At 33.2% G+C, this 21,585-nt stretch overlaps 1 protein-coding gene across 1 annotated transcript in view; it reads right to left on the minus strand.

Annotated features, from left to right (window-relative positions):
• LOC145246655 (neuronal acetylcholine receptor subunit alpha-10-like) overlaps window positions 1-21,585 on the minus strand; it is a 1,821,427-nt gene that overhangs the window by 1,257,773 nt on the left and 542,069 nt on the right. The window lies entirely within an intron of this gene.

The following is a 21,585-nucleotide window of genomic DNA, read 5'->3' on the forward strand; positions in this document are numbered from 1 at the left end:
TTCATTGGTTTGTATTTTTAGATAGTTTATAAAAAAAGATTTTTTTAAATACACGAACCGGTTTAAAAAAAAATCAAAATGGCAGCGACTTTGAAATGAAGAGTCTCGTTTTTAATTTGAAGGAGGTGCATCTGAGCATTCTGTGTTAACGATTTAAGAGAGTTCCGTCAACGTAAGGAATATTTATAAACATATTTTAATGTTTTCTGTTATTTTGTGCTTAAGGAGTATTCGATTATGGCATTTGTAGTTTATATAAAAATTAATTTAAGCAGTTATCGCCTCAAATTTCATTTTAATTTCGGTTCGCTGAAATTATTTCAAGTAAAGAGCATTTAACACTATTTATAAATAAAAACAAACATGAACTGAACTTTTATTGACTATAGTAATATTTATTTCTTTTATATTTATTTTTTCGAATAGTCTTTTATTGGCGTTTCTGCTAAACACTCTTACCAAATAATATCGACGAAATATCGAAAAACAAAGAAACAAAAACAGTTTTGTAAAATAATGAAGCTTTACTTACTTTAGTAAAATAATCCGAAACAGCAAAATGGGATATTATAAAAGTAAACACGTAATTACTTTAGTTTTGTAAAGCAAAGTATCGATATAAATATGAATAAGAAGAAAATGGCGCCCTTTTCAAGCAGATCAGCGTCGTTTAAGTTTTACAGTATTGAACGGTGTATTATTCCGCCGTCGGAGTCAGAGTTGTACTATTGTAATGTAAAGAACATGCAGAAAGGTTTGTGATCAACTGAATTCATTCTAGTACACTGACAAAAAATCTTAAATAGATATATAAAAAAATAAAAGGTTATGTAAATGTTTTTAAAAAAGCACGTAATCACGTGAGCCAGATCAAACATACCCATTCTGATCCTCGATACATCTCCTATAATTATATCCAATCAGTTTTTTAAAATAGTCAACTATATAGGAGCCTATTCATGACCAGACACACACACAGACGTTAAGCTTTATATTATAATATGTATATATATATATATATATATATATGTGTGCATGCATTTATATACACCATTCTATCTACACATATATACATACAGATATGTCCATGTTTATACACATACATTATTTTACCCATGTATATATATATATGCATATATATATACGTATATATTCATATACAAATATATACATACATATATGCATATATATAGATAGATACATATGTGCATACATATATACATACATATACATATATATAAACAATATATATATATATAGGTGTTTCTGTACACTATGACTATAGATCTACTTATTAAATTTAATTTACATTAATACCATTAATGCTTTTTTTTATACAAAAGCTTACAAACATATTTCTACTCTTAATGTGCGATTTATCCTTCACGTGAGACATTAATCTCTATTTGTTTATGTTTTATCTTATTTTTTGGTTGATTTGGAAGTTAGTGTTGAATATTGTCACACATATTGTATCGCCCTAGTAAATAAGACATGCCTCTATTTCCGTTTGATTAAAACCGGCTTTATTTTTTGTTGCAGACCGTTATCTAGTTGGCCAGTTGGGTACAAATCCCAAGAGCGATAGAAGTCTTCTATCATGTCTGAAAGTGACACACTGTATAACGAGCGATATCGGAGCTGCGCAGTTGTACAAATTATGCTCCCTACTGCTCATACAGATGACAACAGGACAATTGCCACCACCCTCAAAATGCACATCCAGACGGTTCAACTCTTGAAGGCACAGCTCAACGAAGTTTCCGGCCACGGTTATGGTTTTTGCGGTTGTTTCAAGTAAGGGCCACATATATATGTGTAGACAAATATTATTGAATAGCACGGAATTATTCTGTTTTACAATTTTCCTTTTTATCTTCTCCAATAGCCCTTTTTGTGTTCTTCTCGAAATTGTATATGTTGGATCCATAATCGCGAGCGCTTTCGACAGAAGTACTTCTATCATCCTCAGGCATATTATAGAAATAAATGTAGAGATTGTTTTTTAATTTACTTATACATACGTTTTTCCTAGTCACGTGGTAATTTGTTACAAGTTAGGTGGGCGGACTTTTTTTTACATATATTAAACACATTTATATATACAAACACATATACATTTTCAAACATCTATCCCAAACATTTCAAAATGTTCCAGCTGCACTCATAATTAATATCATTTATTTGAGGCTTCTTTGTTTTAATGTACAATGCTTCGAGTATCCTTAGCCTATTTACATTTCTCTCACTCTGCAATACTCGTGTATTTTCTTCCATAATTCTTCGAAATTCCGAATGTTGGCAGCCATGTCTCTTCAAATGTTGTGATATGTTTAAATTACAATCGTTTTGAAACAATTGTGTCTTCTTTTCAGAACGTTGAATACACGATGCCAAAAAGCATATTCGCACAATTTTCTTGGTTCCATTTAACGACCTGTTTCTCGACTGGATTGACTTGAGAAAAAAAGTGGGGCCTTTACTACAACAGGCGACGATCAGTTTAGTGGTTAAACGCTAACGAAACTCCACAACACTTGCCGAAGCCAGAGTTGCACCAAAAGAAGGTAATGCTGACTGTTTCGTTAAATGCGACTGCCCTCATTTATTACAATTTTATGAATGCAAGCGAAACCAATACGGTCGAGAAGTACTGTCGAATGTGCAGTTTTTAACGCTGCTTTTTTCGATCAATAATTTGACTAACCTTTTCGAAAATGATATTACGTCATAGTAAGCATTGAAAACCCTTTTCCCTATATTTATGATTTTCAATTTGAACAATGTATCATAGATATTTTCAAAATTTCCTTTTTAAGAATACAACGTTTTGATGAAAGGGACGGAATATGGGATTGTTTTCAATGCTGATCATTGGCAAAGGAAACGAAATTTATATGAAAGTTAAACACACGATTCAGAATAAAGTAAATCAAAGGGAAACAATTACCTTTCGAATCAGTTTATAATCGAGTTTCCCGTCATAAACAAAACTTTCTTTAAAAACTTATATTTAAACTAGCGGAGATACCCGGCGTTGCTCGGGTGTTTCGAGGTTTGTGTGCTCTTAAATCAAAAAGAAACGCGGGGCGATGGTAAACAAAGTTTTGGTAAGTAGGTAGGATCGAACCGAAGCCCTGATGCGAAGTTAGAAAATAAAATGTGAATAACAAAGCTCGGTCAGCAAAAATGCGTTACTGAAAGATGTTTGAATTTATTTAAGTAAGAAGAGAAATGACAGGTGCCCGCAATAAATGTGCCAAGTGAAAGTTGTAGAGTTAACATTTTGTGCGAGCGTTACGACGACGTAAGCAATAGCTATTCAGCAGTTAACATTTTCAGCGGGAAAGTTATTAATGAGGTCAATAACCCGGTTTGTTTGTTTTTACCCAACTTTGGGGAAAACTTGCTCCGTCTTTTATTAGTGGAGTGTCTCGAAATTAAATCAATCGTCTGATATGACTATGATAAGCCGACATTGACCAAACGTTACATCGCTTTCTAGAGACCACTGACCCTGGGCCAGGGATGCGAATCTAGTTCGCTCTTTTATACCGAAAAACGAAAGCAACACGCGGCGATCCAAAAATGTGGAATAATTAACGTTTCAAAGTCGGGCAAATTAAATAGACAGGCGACCCCCGTTGTTAACTCCTAGATATTATCATTTAGACAGCATATAAAAAAGTTTTAAGAAGGAGCGAACCCCCACGAGAACCCCCTGAAAAAAAGCATTTAGCGGATATATACAAAAAGCGAACATACATGCACACATACATACACACATACATTGTCGTATTTATATATATGTAGATTAAAAAAATAGCCTTCTTTTAAAAGCTAAATGCGGCAGACGACTAGAATATAGTTCCGGTAATTTATTCTTTTTAAATTGTGATTGCATGTTTTATATTATTTTCAAATGACACAGTTTTACTCGGAACTGTAAATCCAGAGAAGAGAGCAATTATTCCAGGTAATATAAACTAATTTTTAATCTATATATTTATATCGTTAAGAGAACCATTTTTTCCAAGCAAGGAATAAAAACTCTTATATAATCCAGCATATTTAAAATCTTTATCAACATTCAAGTAAATTGGACGATTCTTATTCATGTATTAGTATTTCATACTGAATAACTAGTTACAATATATACGCAATATAGACGTCGGCTTTAATATTATTTATGCGATCAACAATGTCGTAAACACACTCAATACTTAAGTATGTACTCTTATGCAAAAAAAAATCTGTTTTCTTACCTAGTCTCTCCCAGTTGAATACGCATCTTATTTACGGTAGCCATTTTAGTATCTTTGTGCTAATCATTACGTAACCATTGTCAAAGCAGTTTTTTAACTTACGACATCGTCCGTTTCTTATCTTCTAATAAATCCGTTTATAACCCCCTCCCTGCAGGTCCCTAGCTCTAGGGGTTACGCATAATATCACAGCTTTACTTCGGTAGTAGTTTTATAAATAATATAGAACTAAGAAAATATTAAATTTCTATAATATGTTTCTATTATATACTAAAAGTTTAGGGCTTATACGAACATACTGTTACCATGATGACAAAACAATGTAATGAAAAATAGCAGTGAAAAACAGGTCTTTATTTCTCTAGACACTCAAAGACAATTCAAAATATTAGAAATTTGTTGCAGCACATACAGCGAGAGAAGGCCGAGGACGTGTGCGTGAACGAGAGAATAGTAAAATATTATAGCTAATTTAAAAACTTAAATGGGGTGTTTTTATTATTGGACTGCATTTATTTTTATCGAAATCCTTAATAAATATTTAAAAATGTTTTGTTTTCAGACAAAACTTAATCCAACCTATAAGTATTTTAATGTGCATCTTGTTGCAATTAACGAATTTAATATATATATATATATATATATATATATATATATATATGTGTGTGTGTGTGTGTGGGTGTATATATATATATTTAATATATATATATATATATTCTTTGTTTTATAACCAATAAAAAAACTATAAATACACCAAGCTTCAGGGAAAACTCAAATGAAAAAGGTAGCAACAACAATCGCTCCTGACGACAATTGGATGCACCGATAGAAAGCGCTTGAGGAAAATATGACCGAACAATAACTTTTGAGCGCCATTATATACAAAGCAAGCTGAAATAAAAAAAAAAAGACCGCTCGGTGAATCGAAATGATATCCAGAAAAATCTGAAAAAAGAATAACGCTGTCGTGTTCAATCAGACGTGTTTGTATAAGGACTTGCTGCTAAAGTATGCATATATATATATATATATATATATATATATATATAATGTGGCGTGGCCGTTACAGAGTTTAAGTAGATCTGAATAGATAGAAAGTGTCAGTGACCTATCGCATGTTATCGAATCAGCTAGTATTTAGCAGTGTTTGAAATATAATCTGCAGACATTATTATTCTTGTTCTTACATGAAAGTAAATTATACGAAAAGGTTGACCTTATGAACGATTATAATGTCTGACTCATTAGTTGGAATTGCATCACATCGATTTTTCTTTATTCAGATTGTCAAATCTAACCTCAGTTGAAATGTGCGGTTGTGTATGAAAGCCAATGTCTAACTTGGGCATAACCTTTCAGCTTAAATGATAGACCAAAACAAGATGATCTCCCAATGGGTGTTTCATGATCGTTTTTTTCCATCGGAGAATATTGTAAACTTGGTTATCATTAATGTCGATTCATGAACATTTAATTGCGATGTAGCGTTTGCAGATAACATTTATTTTTAATGTGTGCGACTGAATTAAGATTCCATCTAGACACAATTGCCTTACAAAATGCTTTATCTCGACGCTGCACTTATTTAACTCACAAAACCCAGATACACACAACTTTGAAACCTAAACAAGATTGTAAATCAGATTTCGTTTTTGTTTATCAAATGGGGAAGTTATAAAGCGTAAGTATATAAAATAAACCCAGTAAGCATAAATAAAGAAAGACACACGAAGTTCCATAAGTTTCTATATTAAGAATTTATCTTAATGTGGTAATATGCTTGCGATGCGTCTGCTTGGGAAGTGACGCCCTGTGCAGGAAGTGGGTGTAAGAAAACGATGGATTGGTTGCTCTTTTTGGTTTAAGAGAGGAGTTAAGATAAGACAGACGCAGATTTCAGACGCTAAAGTACGCCTTAGCATATACTCTAATATTTTAGCTCAGTAAAACTTGTATGCATAAATGTAGTTAGGGGGTTCGCACATTCACTGCAGAGAAATGCATTAAAAAAAATTGTATATGTAAACTGTGTATGCTGTTGTAATTTTCTGATATTAATGTGTCATGATATCTCTTATTTTACAACAAACTGGAGGAAAGGGAATGTGGTTAAATAATAGACGACACGGAATACAACATAGTTTTATAAGTCTGAATCCATTTTGTTCGAGAGAAACACTTTCAGTTCGGACATTGGAAACTTTAAGGTTGCCTCTCCTATAAGTATTGAATGCCATTCTAGAAATAAATTCTACCTGGAACGACACCAAGGAAATGAGCGCCTTTTTTAACGGAACTGGGAACACAGTATAGTTACGAGGGAAGTTCCAAATAAAAGCCCCCTAGCTTTAACTAAAAAATAAAACGTTGAAGAGGCACGAAGACGGGTATGGTTCAATTAAATTCATAATAGATTAATGCATAATATTCAACAAGAAAAACAATGATAAGCACCTGGCAAAAAGAAATGGTGACCCAGATTGCACTGACTAGCCTCTGCGTTGCTTCACAGCAAAGTTTAGATCGAGCAGTTATACATGTTAGAAAACTAAAAGACGTGCGCCAGGCGATTGCCAGGAAAGTTACGGTGGAAAAGTTCTTCATAGTACAAACGGAAAACGTAGATGTACGAAATTCGAATTTAGTTCGACAGAAAAAAAACTGTACTTAGGGCGGTTGGCAACCTTTACGTGTTACCGCTCGGCTATTGCAATAGCTTATTGCTATTACCACGAGATCTACGCCTTGCCTTTCAACAAATAGCAACAGATTTAACATCGCAACTATATTCTGTTTCTATTAGGATAAACAAGTATACGTGTCGATTTGCAGTTTATAGTGTCGAAATGACTATCGTAATCGTAATCAGATATAACAATTGACAAACAAATCTCCTGTAATGTTGTTGAAAAAACAAACGCGTGTATTTTGAGACGGCTCTGAGAAAGATTAATATGCTTTCTACTTATGAGAATTATGTTGGAATCGTTGGACGTGTGATAACGGTGATAATAGACAGCGGAGTAACTGGCCAATGTTAGCATGAGCTCGCTCTAAGGAAACAAGTCAATAAAATCATGGGCCAATTTGAGTACGAGGCGTGGCTATACAATTTAAGGCATTGTTGAGAATCAAAATAATTGACTGAGAGAGATGTTTTTTTTTTTTTTTTTTTCAAAATGGATCAATTTCCCTTTGACGCGACGTCAGTTGTGTGTCCTTAATACTGTTTTCATTTATTTTTGTTGCTAGTAAAAATAATAATAATACTGTCGCTGGTACTAAAGCCGAATGTACATGTCCTGAGTTAAGAGACAAAAATAATACCGCGTGAATTTGTGCTCTTACCATAAAATTATTTACGTGACTGAAATAGGAATTAATTGCCTAAATATAGTTTGCCATAAAGCAAACGAATATTTCTCGTGTTAGAATTGCTATAATCATGTAAACGCCTAGTAATCTTGACCTTTAATTGATTGTTAGCATATGATAGTAAAGAAAGCTTTACATACAAGTTATACCCTCAATTTAAAACATTCAGTCGTTAATAAAGTTCAGAATTCTTTCTACAAGTCAGTCATATTTGGTTTTAAAAAGCACACTCCAGAATCTTCTAACAACATCGTCTAAATAAAAGATTATATGATATTGAACAAACTTCACTTTTAACGGAACTGGGAACTTAGTATAGTAACGAGGGTAGTTCCAAATAAACGCCCCCTAGCTTTAACTAAAAAATGAAACGTTGAAGAGGCACGAAGACGGGTATGGTTCAATTGAAACAAGCAACCAATAGTGGCCCAGAACTTATTATTATACATAATCACCAGCATTCTCAGTGCACTTTTGCCAGCCTAGTCTGATGCCTCGGTTAAAGTTCCAGAGCGCGCGCTTTGCCACTTCCAGCTTGGTCACCGCTCTGGAATCGAATAACCCATATCCTATTCTAACATTAATTGCATTAGCTGCGTAAACGTTCAAGAAGCGTCGGTAAATGTTGATCGATTCAATTGTTTTCCATGGAAGATTTCAATGGCGAATTATTGCTTCTGACGCACGTCAATGACAGTGGGTATTTCGCAGAGTCTCAATTCGCTAATACCTGCAACAAAGCGTGGAAACATTCACGCCATTAATGCATGAGTTCAATCACCATAGATTTGCAGTTTGCAACCCCCTCTGATACATTCGGACGGAATAAAGTATGCAGAATTACTCTTGGGACGCTCCTCGTTTATAATATTTACATTTTATCTATTTCGATGTTTGATCTAATAGTTTTCCCTGACCGCCATTTTTTAAAAACTTTCTTTTACGATGGTAAAAAGTGTTTACAGAGCATTATTAATAAATGTTGAGGGACAGTTTTTTTTTACGGCAGACAACAGTGTGATTCTAAATTTTTACATGTAAAATTTTCTTTCGAAATTTAAAAAAAGTCCATTTAGTTTCCAACTTAATAAAAAAATACACCTTTACAAATTTAACATTTTTTCCAATTGTTTATCAAAAATCCAATTTTTTAGATAGCTTTTCTAAAACAAAAACAATCTTCCCTTTTCCAATTTACTTTTCAAATAAAAGCGTCTATTTTTCAACGTGATACAAGTAAAACCCACATCTACCATAATTAAAAATCATTGGATAGTGAATGTGATAATAAAACTCGAATAACCATAAAAAGTTACCCGTTAAAAAGTCAAACTTCAGGTTGCAAAGCAGCACATTTTCACTATATTTAATTTTACAATACCATTTCTGTCGGTTTCAGGGGGTAAAAGTCCCTCAATGGGGATCCTGGATATGACCTTAAACTATATCCAGTGGTGAGGCCCCAGCTTGTGGGCTTTGGGGAGTATGGAGCCAATCTTTAATTACCATTGCTCCCAGGTCCACTCTGACCCGGAGTGGTAGTACCTGTTAGGGTCCCAACTATGGGTTTAATAGAAACCGACGTGAAAACAACAAATATATTCTATTAAAAAAAAAAAATCTTCAAAATCTTTGGATTCGGCGAAAAGGGTTGATATGCCGTAAAACAAAAACAACCAACCAACTTACATTAAACATTCACTCTCGTTAGACATGTATTCATGTTACGTTGAAATAGTTACGTGTGACTGTTAATAACCCTTCATAAGAAGTTATAAATTCCTTGGGTTATTGAAAGTTGTGGAAATCGAATTCAGCTTAATGACAAATTAATTAACGCTTATTTTCAGTTTAAGTGTCACTGCATTGTATGGTAAACGATTATGAAAAAGAAACTAAATAGAAAATCAATTAATCTGTTTGGAAATAGAAGTTATATTACTTCCTAAGCATTATATCAAAGAGGCGACAACCTGCTATTTAATAACCTGCTATTTGAATATGATAGGGTTTCTGATGTGGACCCAAGATTGGGACCACGGAAAGAAAATTCGGAACCCGGATTAGGTATTAAAAGATATATTAACCGAAAAGGTTACACGAATATAATAAAGAGTAATCGAACTTACGATTCGGTGGTGGCCAATATGGGTAGTCTTAAATACTGCACACTACTAGTATTCCTGCTGATTCTACGGTATGACGATACAGATACCCTAATAGTTTTTCCACATCGTAATATAGTATTGGAAGTGTTCATGATGCAGGCAAGTTTCGGTCTCATAATGGTTTCTTAAAAAGATTATACGATTATATTTAATGTGAAAAAAAAAACACGAAAAAAAAACCAACAGAACTACAGTATAAAAACCAGCACCAATTAACCTGTTTAGAAACGTTGATGATCTTACTATCAAGTAATCGATTTTATAAACTTTTCAAAAGATCTTCCCAAATATCTCCAACGATCTAAAAACAGTAGCAAAAGGAAGTACACCAAAATGCATCATTCCAAAAAACTACTTAAAACATTATAAATAATGATCGCGGAATATAAAACACTATCATTAAAAAAATATGATAAACACTGTCTTAAGAAAAACGTAATAGTTGAAATAGTTGTTTTAAAATGCTAACAAACAGACTTGGAAATGCGCTATCGCAACTTTATGACATCGACTAATTGTTATTCTGACATGCTTAAATTTTTATTCAATTACATTTAAACCTGTTAGTTATTTTGCACAAAACATTAATCCTTCGAAGAATATATGGATTAATAGTTTAGGTGATGAGTTGTCATTTTTGTAAAATAATAATCATCTTTTTTTTCTTTACACCATGACATTTCTGAATTAAATAACTAGTATTAAATATTTCAAATTTATCACTAAAATAAAATTCTCACTACAAATTAATATGATTTTTTAAAAAATGTCTATAAAGAAATTATTTCATTCGGATTTAATTCTAGCACCAGAATATTTTCATGTGTCTGCGAACCGCATGAACTGATTTAACAATTATTTGTACTTGTGAAATGACAAAAACATCCGAAGATATATGTCAATAAAATGGCTAATTTAATTGTTAAAAAGAGCAATTTTTCTCAATTTTCTTAGTTTGTGTATTTTAGACATGACGATTCGTTTCATTTGGATAACTCGGACTACTTTTCTCATATTGAGAGTCATTTGAAGAATTGCGCACGAAGTATAAAGTAAAATTAAGTTGTAAATGACACTTTTGCAGGTGAAAGCTTCAATCCTCAGTGCGGGGAATACAATTGCAAATAAGTTAAGTTTACTACCCGGTCATGGCTGACGGAACGAGAGCGTGCAACCCTGTTAATGCTATAAAATATCCTGTTCGAAACTCTATGCAGATTCAGTAGATGTACAGAAATATTCGCGAGTTTCATAAAAACATTCCATAAATGAACATAAAGATTCTAGAGTCCGACAGTATACGCTGGAAGAAGATGAGAGGTTGCTTAACCTGAACTTTGTACAAATAGCACACAATATTATTAAAGTAGTCCAAATAACACCTATATTTATTCACTGTAGAGTTTTAACTGTTTTTGGTTGGCTCATGTTTTGCGTGCTATTTGAGTTTTATAAAATATTTACCTGGTGAAATTATAATTATCCAAAAATAAAATGAAATATCCTGTGAAATTCCTTGTAAAAGTTTTTTTGTTTTAAATAGTATTTTTGTCGCTGCGCCAGGCTTATTATCAAAATAGCATATTCTTCATTACGAAACACTTTCCTTTAAATAACGTTTTCTTAGATGCAACAGTAATTCGCAATTGCATCCGTAGTAATTGTTGACACCTGGCTTAACGGATCAGTTATTTAGTAAAATTATGATCTAATTTATATTATTCCGGACGTTGAAAACACACTTCTTAGTGCAGCCGAAACGTCTGGCTTTGCATCTAACACTGCGCCCATTATTGTTTAAAGTTGTGCATGTTTACATAACCGCTTAGATGAAAATGCGTTTCGTCGCTAATCCAAACGTTTTTCAAGTGAGGCCGTCTGAAGATAAGGTTTACTCTCCCTCCCACAATGCTACTCCCATTGCTTCTTGATTTTAAAAATGGTACAGAATGTAGATTTCTTTTTTTATATATATATATATATATATATATATATTGCAAGTCTCTAGCAGGACTAAAGTGCCACATACGTCTAAGTGAATGTCGACACGCTGAGTTCTAGACCTTCAGGTCAATTGTCGGAGTCCCATACGTCGAAAATCGACGGAGAGTCCATCATATATATATATATATATATATATATATATATATATATATATATATATATATATATATATATGTATGTATGTATGTATGTATGTATGTATGTGTGTGTTATTTGTTCTTGTTTTTGCGATATGTTTTGAATGAATTCAATTATTTACGAAAGTGTATTTTTACCTAAATGCGAGTTGAGAATAATTTTCCCTTTAACCATATATATATATGGATATATATATATATATATATATATATATATATATAAATAACTACTTAATTTACTCACAAAAAATTAATATACGAAAGTATAGATTTATGCGTAAACTTGAAGTATTTACTTCAAAAGTGCTCAATACGTAGGTAGAGCTAGTTAGTATGTTATAAAATGTATATGGCGATTAAGCTACACTGAATATTCAGCGTTTCATCCACTTTAGGATTCTTCAGGCTTATGCGCGAATTCTTTGGTTGTTGTCGTATATATATATATATATATATTCATTCATATGTATATATACACACACACTTATATACATAGGCATAGACATAAACATATATATATATATATATTATATGCACACCTATACACACGCATACCCACGCATACCCACATATAGATAAACATATATATATATATATATATATATATATATATATATATATAGTAACGATTTTTTAATCTTGGTGATCACAAGGTAGATGTATTATAACATTGTAAATCATGCAGTTGAGATGATAAAAAAATAATGTTATTCAATAACTTATAATAGTCAATAACTTATAATATTCAATAACTTATAATATTCAATAACTTATAATATTCGAATAACTATTTATCTCATAGAAAAATTAAATGTTAGCTCCATGATAGGGAAGCAACTGAAGTATAACGAAACAATACAGTTATTGAGGCTACTTTCCTAATGCTGACAGGAAAAGTGGCATTAATTGTTCAACGCAACCTTGTCGTACCAAAGAACAGACAACATAGTCAGTTCAGGTACTGTGTAATGAAGCGTGTTGCTTTTATCCTTGAACACTTTTTAAGGTTAATAGTTGTTGGTAAGTCTAATGAGGTCTTAAAGAACACACATTACTCTTCTTTCTTTTAATAATTGACGTTATTAATTCTAATATCCTTTTTTTATTTTCAGCTGCGTCTTAATTATGAATTATCTTCGTTTATTCGTGAATGCTGGATGCCTATTGTGTGCGGTTAATTGCTCTCCAATAAAGTTCAGCAAATACTCGGTGGCGAATGGATTTATCTATATTCATTGGAAGTCTCCGAACGCGTTTGCTTGTTATTCCCTCACAGTTATGCGCGCCTTTCAGGCCAGAAAAAAAGCCATTGAATTACCCTGTCAGACGATACTGACCTCGTATTGATTAGGCTAATAGAAAAATTAGTGTTTGGCGAGGAGATAAGTCGGCTTACATCCTGAGAACACAATCGCTTAGAGATCAGTGCATTTTAACTACTTTCTTTGGCAAGTGATTGTCATCATTAAGGAACGCGTATAAACGACATTCGATAAAAATCGAGATCGATACATATAGTAAGAGAAATAGACGCAGAAAGAGAGAACAAGATGAAAAGTGAAAGAGGAGTTCTTGTATTATTAGCTACCATTATTAATTCCAGATTAACTATGATTGTACTGTGCTTATATCTAAGAGATTTTGTTTATAAGATCTATCTTCTAATCTTTATTAAGATGGCCCTTATTCTATTAGTCACGCCTAAGTTTGACAGCAGTTCTATTGTTTAACGCGCAAGTTTAATGGGCGTATCTTATTACAGACAAGTCCAAGTATAGTATAACACCGGTGTATGGTGATCCTATGATATGTTTTTATTTTTTTGGTTACGATTTTGAATACGGTGTTTTTCCGGCCCCTGTTTAGGGTATGCACCCGCCTTACGGTATTATTTATACAGTTTTTTAAAAATTATATACATGTGTACTATATACTGTACGTATTATATGTGTTACTAATTATTAACGCCGCATCCGGGGTTCTACTGTATTTAAGCCGTCATTTGATCTGTCACTCATAAATTCCATGTAACATTTTCGTCCGGCTGTAATATGTGAAAAAAAAACATTATCATTTGGTCGTAAAGGCTTAAGTTAAAAACATCATCACTATTATTATTATTATTATTATTATTATTATTATTATTATTATTATTATTATTATTATTATTATTATTAATCTTCTTCTTCTTCTTCTTATTATTATTATTATTATCATAATCATCATTATTATTATTATTATGTTTATTATTATTATTATTATTATTATTATTATTATTGTTATTATTATTAAGTGATATGCTAACATTCAAAATACAATTACGTAGGTTGCTTCTAATGTAGAAATGCTGTTCAAAGGTATTCAAAAACAACCTCACAGTTAGCATGAATTTAAAGAAGGAGGGTCAATCCAAAAGTGAATTTTCATATTTTTTAGCTCAAAATGTTGTAAAGCTACGAAAGAGGGTGTGGTGCCATTAAAACAAGCCACATTTTGTGCCTAAAAATATATTTTCTGCATAGTCACAACCAATATTCCCAATGGACTTTTACCAGGGATGAACAATGGTTGTACCTGGTCGTCCGTAATGCGTATTATCATTCCATAGTAATTCCAATGCCTCTTATATTTTATCTTAAAAATTCAAGACTTATGTAGACAGAAATAATACCATAAAAACAAGTGATCTTTTTATTGCTATAAAATGTATTTACCTACATAGGAATCACCATTGTGAATCAACTTTTGCTAGGAATTCAATGACGTATATTTTTCGAGAAACATTTATGAGGATATAACAGATGCAATAATATTATATGAAAGAGTAGTCAGATAGCAGCGACAAATAAAATGTTCTTACTAGAATTTGTAATACCTGTACACTAAGAAATACTAGCATAGTTACACTACGTTGCCCGGGATTGAATGATGATCAACAAACGTATCACAGTCCCACATTCTTACTCTCATCGAAATCAGTGAAATCGATCATTTTTTTTTCAATCAACTCGATTGATTGCTTGCTCTAATTCGGGACCCACAGCTGTACACTGGACGGAAGCTCACTGTCATATCAAATAGCCCAGTGTTTATGTTATATGTTTCAGCTTGTGTGGTAATAAAACTTCTCGAGTGCATTTGCGAGGTTAGGCTGTGTAAGGTTCTAACTTTGGTCAAAATCGCCTGTTTCTGCGTTCTTCGGATCGGTTCGATTATCGATTATTGACACTTATGGGAGACATTCCGATACAAAACCTATCCGAAGTCATTACCAGGTACATAAATTAAACGAACTCACATATACACACTAACACAGACCAATAATAGAGATACGTGTTGAGACTGCTAGCACAACCTCTCTCCTGACTGGTAACAACGGAACTGTTCCTGGTGTCTCCGAGTATTTCCAGTATCAGTTTTAGTAGTAGTAATAGTAGTAGTGTTAGTGGTCATAGCAGTAGTAGTAGTAGCCGTATTATTATAAATAGACTTAGTATTTGAATTAATTTCTAGCCTAAACTTTGTACAATTCTCACAATTATGTTTGTGTGCATTATTAGTATCGCTAAAATTATTATGAGAGATATTAGTGCTATATTTACTAAAGTGTAACCAATATCTAAACCCACTGGGGAATAAAGGTTAGTGCGTGGATTACCAATCGAAGGATGAACTTTATCATGAAAGTATCGAAAATTATAAAACGAATAGACAACTGTTTTTTGTAAGGACACTCCATGCCAAGTATTGGTAAACGTAAAATTTAAAAATGACAAATGTGTAGTCTGCAAGGAACTAATCCTATGGTAATGTTTTTCACAGAGTGATTGTTGTTGGGGAAAAACTAGAATCATACAAGTTATTTATTTATTTATTTTTTTTGCTTTACACACACAAGGAATATAACCTTTGCAATTTATTGTAGAGCAGATTTAGCTATGAAGGCTTTACACGTAAGTAAACAGATACTGAGGCTTAGGTGATCACCTTCAATATATAAAACGTTAGCACCATTTAAACTCGCCGGCTGACACACCAGGACTGCCATTGTGTCTTTGATGCAATAATAATAATAATAATAATAATAATAATAATAATAATAATAATAATAATTATTATTATTATTATTATTATTATTATTATTATTGTTGGCTCTCAAGGAGCTTTCACATAGGTTATCAAATATCTCATTGAATACAGCCTGTGGTGTTCCCTGGAAGCTGAGTGAAAACAAGTCTCCCAAGATTTTCCACTATTTTCCACCTCTTTCGATACAATTTGCAAATAAATTTGCATTATCTCAGCAGCAACTTGCCATTGATTTCTCGTTGGCAGTGGTCATTGGTCTTTACTGGAATTTGAGTGGCAATAAACCTCCCCACGGTCCCAGTTCTCTTCGCACTTATATAGTAGAAGTCTTGTCAGTGCTCATTCCTCAGTCTTTCCTTCCTCCTTGACTACTTGGCCACTTGGTTTCACTTTTTGGGAGGCAGTGATATGGTAATGCAGGATGGGTATGTGATTAGACAGCTCATAGTTATACAGCTTTAATGTTCTTGGTTCCATGTAGCGTTTAATTATTATTATTATTATTATTATTATTATTATTATTATTATTATTATTATTATTATTAATTTCACAGTGTTGTAATGTTTTACACCGGTTCTAATTTCTCAAGACCGGGCTCTTCCACCAAAGCTAGCGAGTATAGTCAAAGAATCAATATGATAGAAAGTACATGACATATGGAACATGGGTGTTTGCTGAGTCAAGCAGAACTGGCTTTTGGAGTACGGTGATGTATCTGATTTCTAAGGTGTTAAACTGTTTCATAAAATCATTAGGAATTGAACCAAGCGCACCTGTGATTATTGGACGATGGAATTTTTTTATTCTACATTTTCGCAATCCCCACTCTCAGTTTCTGAGTTCCATATTTTTTCATACCCCTTACCTGTTAAGTTGATGTCGTTTGGGCAAGCCACATTATTATTATTATTATTATTATTATTATTATTATTATTATTATTATTATTATTATTATTGCCTCACATGGAGCTTTCACACAAGTCAACAAACAATCTGATTGGAAACCTGTGGTGCTCTCTGGAAGCTGAGTGACAACAAGTCTCCCCAGACGTCCAGCTCTCTCCACCTCCTTCGATAGCAATTGCAAATGAATTTGCATCATTGCAACAGCCTCTTATTGATTTCTCGCTGGCAGTGGGCATTGGTTTATACTGGAATTTGAGTGGCACTAAGCCTGACCAAGGCCCTAGTTCTCTTTGCGCTTGTGCAGCCGAGGTCTGGCCAGCGCTCTCTTCTTGGCCTTTCAATCCTTCTTGACTCTTCTCGGCTCTTTGGTATGACTTTTCTATTGGGAGGAGCGGTGATGAGACAATGGGGGTGCATTGTGGGAGTGTAGAACTTTTAGATATTCAGCTTCGGTGTTCTTCATTCTCTGTAACGCTTAATCGTTATATTGTCTTCTTGTATTATTCTCCGCATTCAAGGGTTTTCCTTAATATTTCAGCCGTGTTCATTATCGTTAGTCATTGTATTTTTGCAGTTATTCCTCTGATTCCAATTTCTGGCATTCTTTTTCGAGGTTTTTTGGAATTGTTCCTAGTGCTCCTACTATTATCGGTACAGTTTTGATTTTCTTCATCATCCAAATCCCCTTTAACTCTCTGACTAGCTCTGTGTATTTGCTTCATTTCTCCTTTCCTTTCATACTCACCCTGTGGTCAGCTGGGACAGGAAATTATTAATGCACACTAGTTTTGACACAGGTGATCAACGAAGATTATTCACTGACAACAACAGGCAGAGTTCGTCGCAGTCTACGTGATAACAAGTCTCCACAGATTTACAATATTCTTGACTTCTTTCGATAAAATTGAGGCAACAGATACTTGCTTTTGACTTCTTGCTGGCACAGAACATTATAGTAGTAGTAGTAGTAGTAGTAGTAGTCACAGTCACAGCCAAGTGTCGGACAGCGACTTAATGAGAGATGATGCCCTTAGAAGCGAAGGGTAGAAGAGTAGACCATGTAGTCGAAGAAGGTTGAATCCCTGAGATCATCAATCAATCGGCCGGTTTATACTAAAAGAATGGACAATCGCTCTATACCTGACATAAATAATATTTAGTTCTTTATAAAAGAATTAACAATCGACTGCGTTCCTAGGATTTCAATTATTCTACTATCTTTTAACATTTTCCTACAGGGTTCGACTTTAGCCTTTTTCCTAATATCATTTTCACTTAATCTAGTCTGCCTTTTTACTTACATGAGAAAGGGACATCCCTTCCCAGGTAACACTCGTAGTAGTTACATGTGTGACAGACCCGGTTGCTTTATTATATTTGCACAATTTTGTCAAACAGTTGCAGAACCTATACTTGAACAAGAGGTATAAAAACATGATAGAAAAAATAGTCTAGTATTAGAAGCAGAGAACTGATTTTATACCGCAAGATTGCATTTACGTTTTTTTTTCCTTTCATCCGAATCCCAAACTGAATAATTTCAACTTATAGCACACCGCATTTGTCGCTAAATAGTATTCCGATGTGTTATTCGGTTATAAAAATAATTATTGCCAAGGTGATATTTATATCAAATTTCCGTTTGTCTGTAAACAACGGAATGCGCCTTGAAGTCAGTATTTGAAATTGTTTGTTCCTTTCAAGTCAAAGTAAAAAAAAATGTATATAAAAAGAAGAAAGTCTTCTTTTCGGACAACCAGCAAGTTAACAGAGTCAGTCAACTAAAATGAGCCGGATTTCTCTGGCTCGGAGGAAAACAAACAACATAAAAAGAAGTTAATTTCCTTTTCTTTGAAAACCAATATGAAACTCGTGACCAGACGAAACAAAGGGTTTTCGTAACGGTAATTTAAAAAACAAATGCCAGAAACAATGTTTTTCTTCTTTAAATAACTGTTATATGGTCTGGGTTTTTTTTTTCGAAAGGTGTCACAACTATCGATTAGTCGAACTAGATCACGTCTTTTAAAGAGTCAGCAGCATGGGAAAGTAAGAAGCTATGCTTAACAGACGCAAGTATTCGAAACTTATTTAGTATTTCAACCTACATAAAGTAACTAGAAATAATATATGCCGTTGGATGGCCTATTCAATCAGTATTGTTAATTTACTTATAAAAAATGGAAATATCATTTTGTAAAAAGGAACCATGTGAAAGTTGCCAACATCCCATACTGAAATTGTTTATGTGGAAGAAACTGTATTCCAACTTGGTATACATAGCAAAAGAGAAGATAATTATCCAATTTAGGGGCAAAATAATGCTCAGTATTCTTTCTAATAAATTTTTCAAAATTTGAAATAGAATTTTAAGTAAGATTACAGATTAAGAGGATTACATGGCTGGTAAAATATGATTATGTTCATTTGTCTTGACAATAGACCATTTATATTCTGGATGCCTATGACTGTTAAAGGAAACAAAGAGAGAGGCAGAGAGAATAAGTGTCGTAAGTGCCAGACAGAAAAAAATAAGAATCAAAGTCAAACGACATAGAAAATTTGATCGGAAGACACATGGTACCTGGTAGGTAAGTTGGGGAGATAACAATTATTTAGAAAAAAATAAAATACAAGTTGTTTTAATTCATGAGCCAGTCCCAAAACTAAGGGATATTAAGCAGGTATTTATTATATAATTAAGATATAAGGTTCTAATTATATCGTATAAATTCGAAGATCAATTTGTTAGTATTGGTTTTCCCGATATTTCTCAAGTCAGACATTATTCTAGATCCAAAAAATACGAGTGAGTTTTGTGAAAGTTTTGCAAACGAGGGACCATAGTTTGAAGCTCAGATAAGCACTTGCAATGTGAAGAATGACAGAACAGAGACAGGTCTGAAACGTGTCTTCTCTGGGACAGTTGTTTCAAGGAAGAGAAAAGGGCAACTGTTACTATGTTTCAAAGCCGGTTTTTATCTCTGCCAAGGTCGTACTTTCTTAAGCTACAAATAAGGCCCATTTTAAAATATACGTTCTAGATAAAACTGCTAGTCTACTACACCATTGCCACCCACTTATCCTTGATTCTCACTTTATCATAATAATCTCTCAGCAAAAAGACATCAACTTTCAATTTTTCGTCTTTTTTTCTTACACTACCTACAATTTTATTAAAACTATGTAGAATAATCGCTCCAACAATGATACAGCATCATGTTTCTTAATAAAATAATTTGTATTTAATCCGTTTTGTATTCATGATTTATTATCTATGTGTGCATATGCCTGCGTTTGTTCCCTATAAGAGAATGCTTATAGAATCCACATAAAAACTAAACGTGTGCGCATATATCGAATTTTCTGTAAAAAGCAGGCAGAGTTAAATACCTCGAGTTGGATACAAGTACGCTGATTTTGAACCTGAGATTTAAATTTTTACCAAAATAAAACGTATTTAAAATTATGAGGCAGTAAACCTTGCAAAGGCTTAGAGATCCAATATCACATGTATTGTATTTGTAATTGTTAGATTCATTCGACATGATTATAAGATGACTATTAAAATAAAAAAAAAACAATTATTATATACGAATAATGAAAACAGTTGTACTTAAATCAGGAGATAGGTCTCACATTAATAAATTGATAAACTGTGGGAAAATTTAGATTTAGTGTGTCTATTTACATTTAAAACATAAAGAATCGAACTCAATAAAACTGTTATAAGAAATCACAAGGCAACCTACGACGGCGTTCCAAAAATAATGCCTCCTATTTTTTGTATTCTGCCCGAATGGATCAAGGGAGATTATAAATTGCATTATTATGACTAAACTTATGCATTCATAACCTAAAAGTTTCATCTGTTTCTTGCAGATATTGGCGGTACGAGACTCTACTACTACGTCCCTTGTAATTAGCATGCGTCAAACGCAGAGACGCTTCATTTAATTCCTGGCAAAAAGTCCATTTAGAATGGTGGTGACGACGAACAAAAATAAATGGCATGATAAAATAAAAAAAAAATCGCGCGTTTTAATGGTATTTCTGCACTTTATTAACTCTTAAACTTTTTGAGTGAAAATAATAAACGGCTTTATTTTTGGAACAACTTGTATAATAAAGCACCCTCCGCACGTCCATGTACAACCATCGGTCATTGAGAATGGTGGTGACTATGTAGAAAAAAAAATTCATGAGCACAAAATTAGTCCGTTTATTTAGTTATTGCGGACTATTAACCTCGTCTTTTAGTTGTTGTTTTTTTCACGAGGTTTCGGCCAACTATTCCTATCGCCTTCATCAGGTGATAACCACGACGGAATAGAAATTCCGAATCTCTTAACTGCATTCTCAGCAATTACTGCATTGCATAGTTGTTCCCCCTTTCACTGGCTTTTCGGGGCCCATGGCGCAGTTGATAGTGATGTTTCAATTCCACCCAAAGCCTGCCAAGGGCTGAGTATAGTATAAAGTAAGTAATATTAATTCAGATAGCATTATTCTGAATAATAGTATTGTTAGTGAAAAAAATACGAGTAACGTTAGAAGAAACAAGGCCGATAGCCATTAGGCGCGTGCTCACGTGTAATGAATGAGTGCGTGAATGTAGGATTGACATGAAATTCTTAAAG

This window comes from Euprymna scolopes, chromosome 24, assembly GCF_053919585.1.
Source record: "Euprymna scolopes isolate OS-2025 chromosome 24, ASM5391958v1, whole genome shotgun sequence".
In the NCBI taxonomy this organism is placed as follows: Eukaryota; Metazoa; Mollusca; class Cephalopoda; order Sepiida; family Sepiolidae; genus Euprymna; species Euprymna scolopes.